We start from the raw sequence: 4131 nt of genomic DNA, 5'->3' as shown, positions 1-4131 counted from the left end.
CCTTTTCTCTTTTTTGTCGGGTTTTGTCCCATTTCGTGTAAGAGGTTCGGGAACCCTTTGTTCTCGCTTTAATATATTCCTTGATTACAAAAATAAATAAATAAATAAATAAATAAATATTTTTGAAAGAGAAAGAAAGAAGTTAGTGAAAGAGAAGTTGAAGATAGATTACTCATTCTCTTATTTGATTAGGTGAAAAATAGAAAAGAGAAAATGAAATCGTGTGGGTTCCATTACTTTTTCTAGTCTCTCCTAAGAGAGAAACAATTTTTTGCTTTATTTACTTCCATCATCCTCATAATTAAGTTAAATATATAATATTTTATATATTTTTATAGTAAGAATAATTTTGTCTTAGAAAACTTATAAATTTCTTTTTCTTTTATTTCTCTTATAACAAACAATTTTATGAATCTTCTTTACACCACAAGAAAATTGATAGATTACGACGGTTATTTTGGCAAGTTACGACGGTTAAAACCGTCCCAATTTATAATCTACGACGGTTGTAGTACCGTCGCAGAAACGTGTGTCGCCAGGCTGTTTCGCGACGGTTGTCAAAACAGTCGCACCAACCGTCGTGCTCACTCACGACGGTTAGGGAACTGGCGTAAATTGAATATTGCGACGGTTACCAACCGTCGTGAATTTCAAATTGATTTTTGTATTCATTGTTGATTGCGACGGTTCAAACCGTCGTGAATCTTATTTGTTGTTTCATATTAAATGCTAATTGTAACGGTTTAATACAATCTAAGGGGGGTTATAACCCCCGCTAAAATGATTAATTTTATAAAAAAAAAATCAGAATAACAACAAAAATTCACATCTTTTACCATAATATCAATAACCTTTATTTTGTCTTTCTTGAGTACAAACTTTAATTTTTGACATTGAACTAAATAAGAAAAAAAAAAGAATAACACCCTAAGAGCTTGTTGATAAATCAGATGACTTCTAAATTGCCACTGCCAACGATGCTTGAGATACAAAGTCATTGTTGAATGAAAACCACTCATTATGCACTTCATACCCTATTCTGCATTTATCTGCATTACACAATAATTCTTTCATTACAAACAAAACACATATTTTTATTAGCAAAACACTGCATGACTATTACAACTGGTACAAAAATTTAATTATCAATGATATAATAGATATTCAAATACGATGGAATAAACTTAAGTAAAATATAAAACTATATAACCTTAAGCAAAATATAAAACTATATAACCTAAAAGAACTAACTGCATGGATTAAAAATTTAACATCTAATAGAGACTAACTGCATAGTTTCTATACATAACCAAAACATTGAAGCTTAAGTTTATATAAGATGGTCTCTTAAATTTCTATACGTGTCAAATTCCTAAAAGAAACTAACTGCATGGATTAAAAATTTAACATCTAATAGAATTCTTTGACATTTGTAAATTAAGCCAAATAAATAGGGTAACATATTAAAAGTCCAATTTCAAATACCAAACAATTCTCATTTTATCTAAAGCTCTAGAGAGTAAGCATATGTACACTTAGATATCAAATTAATACATGAGTTTATCTAAGTCTATATAATCAACAATTCTCATTTTGTAATGATCACTACAATCTTTATAAGTAAGATACTAGAGAAAAGAGGCATTCTATATTTATATTGATGATAAAACATATATATTTCATCCACATAGTTAAATCAACAATGAAGCAAAAAAGTTATGTAACCTCAATAACGTATGATAGTCATCATGTCTTGGTGGCAACAAGTTCTCTAAAATATGTGAATGTTAAAAAGTATCCACAACTTGGAGCTCCTTAACAATATTGTATAAACTAAGTTTATTCCCAGCATGTACCTGCAACAAATTCAATTCTGGGAGTTGGAATTTGTTGTGGAGGTGGAACGGCTTCACCTCATTCCCCTGCAACTGAAATAATGTATACTCTATCAACAAAAAGTGATTACATTTATGATGCAATGACAGCAGTAAAACAAATTGGAGATAAGAAAAACCCTCAATCAAAGATGAAGGGTGGTACCTATAACTTCGACATCATTTAGGATAATTTAAATGAGAAAATAATTATGTACCAACTTCTGGGGCTGTCCAGTTGACAGCGGGAACTACTGGAATAGGTTGTGGAGCTGCATCAATCCACGGTTGATCAATGGTTGCAGGCCACTGACCATCTGATGGAACAGCTGCATTGAAGTCAGCAATGGTGTAATCTGAAACAGGAACTTCATCCTCCTATTTCTCTTTGGCCTCTTCGGGTTCTCTTTAGAAGAACAGATCCACCTGCATTAAAGAAAACACAAGGCGGTGTGTTTAACCAAAACTTGCCAGTTCAACCTCAAGTTCTTAAAGGTGGGGCATAGTGTCATGTATATATACTTCATATTACGGAACATAACAGAAGATTACACGCACTCTTAACAATTGCAAAACATAAAATAAAAAATAGCTTACCATCACATCCCACTTAAGACTGGGGTGAATAGTACCATGCATATGCAAAACCATTCTATCCAAAAGCCAAAAGAGACAACCAATGATGTGCTTCCCCCTTGTTATTAGAGGGAACTCCAATGTCAACATATCTCATAGGAGAATCAGTGTCACAGCAAACAATTGTGGGAATATTTCCAAGGGCAGCTTCCTTGATTGACTACACACAAACAAAACATGTATAGAATTGTACAAATTAATTACACAACATATAACATTGACTTGTAAACACTATAATTTGAAACCAACCAAATGTGTCCCATCCTGAAGCATTTGATATTATGGTTTTGGCAAGGAACTCTCTGCCATCTGAAACTCTCACTCCTACCTGCAAAAGTACGATACAATTACAAATCTTGAGAAACAAAAATACACAACTTTCTAAACATATGATCCTCATTGCTAATATTAGATCTCACTTACGGCTTTGCCCTGCTCGGTGATAATACTTGTGACATTTTCTTTGTAAAGTATCTGACTGCCCTGATCATCTAGACCTTTCGCCAATGACTTTGTAATGCCGCCAACACCACCAACAAGGTAGTTAATCCCACCAAAGTGTCTGTCACACAGAACCTGTAGACAGAGAAGATAATTCAAAAACTCAAGAAGTAGTGGTTCTTACGATGTCAAGAATTTTGATTTATCTATTGATTTATGAAAAACTCCCCAATTTATGCAGACACGAGAAAATTGAAAGAGTTCGCCAAAATCTAGTTTTCGGGAAATAACATCAAGCACTCTCAATAATGGATTGGGGATCGGGGACCGAAAGGGTCTGAGGGTTTGTATGGTTGTGCTTTTGCGTTTTGATTGAAGTTCTTAAGCCATGGCCGTGAGGATCACAGAGAGGTGAGAAAGAAACGGAGAGCGTTGAGAGATAACGTATGGAATGAGAGGGAAATAGAGCGCGATTCTTTTGTGTGGGTTTGTAAGCTGCAGATTGAGCTTAGATGTGATGAAATGTTTCAATGGTGAGTATAAACTAGGGTTTTTAGTGAGAGAGAGAGAAGGGACGAAGGTTTTGGGGAGAGAGAAAGAAAAGAAAAGACGTTTAGGGAGACTGAGAAGGGAAGAACGTAATGGTTATGTTTTTCTTATATTTTTTATTTTTATTCATAATATTAAAAATAATTGGAAACAAAATATTTAGTGAATCTAAAAAGAATTATTTAGGAAGAAAGATGAGGGAGATTGTTTAAGAAATTGCCATTCAGAATCTTAATTTTTTATGAACAGACAATTTTATTTTTTATGTAAACAAAAAAAAATTAATAAAACATAAATAAAATTTTATTTTATTTGGTTTTCATTTTAAGTTGTAAAACCAAATTTAATTTATTTTCCAATTTTTAAGAGAATATGTTACATGATGATTTTGAAAATTTTGATTTTATTTTTAAAATAAAATTATTAAAATTTTATAAGATGATTTTATATTAAATAAAATAATTATAATTTAAAATAAATAAAAAAAATTCTAATTTTTAAGACCAAATTAAATTAAAATCTTAAAAATATTAGAGCTTTTAAAAAATGTTACACGATATTTTTCAAGATTATAAAGATTTTATTTTATTTTAATTTATTAAAAAGATTTGAAAAAATTACATTAAACAAA

The 4131-nt window shown here is 31.4% G+C and overlaps 1 pseudogene; it reads right to left on the bottom strand.

The window, feature by feature from the left end:
* Window positions 1-811: 811 nt before the first annotated feature.
* On the bottom strand, window positions 812-3580 carry LOC131618733 (small ribosomal subunit protein uS2-like; annotated as a pseudogene).
* Window positions 3581-4131: the final 551 nt, after the last annotated feature.

The sequence above is a fragment of the Vicia villosa genome, linkage group LG1, assembly GCF_029867415.1.
Source record: "Vicia villosa cultivar HV-30 ecotype Madison, WI linkage group LG1, Vvil1.0, whole genome shotgun sequence".
NCBI lineage: Eukaryota > Viridiplantae > Streptophyta > Magnoliopsida > Fabales > Fabaceae > Vicia > Vicia villosa.
This window is presented reverse-complemented; position numbering and strand designations above follow the sequence as displayed.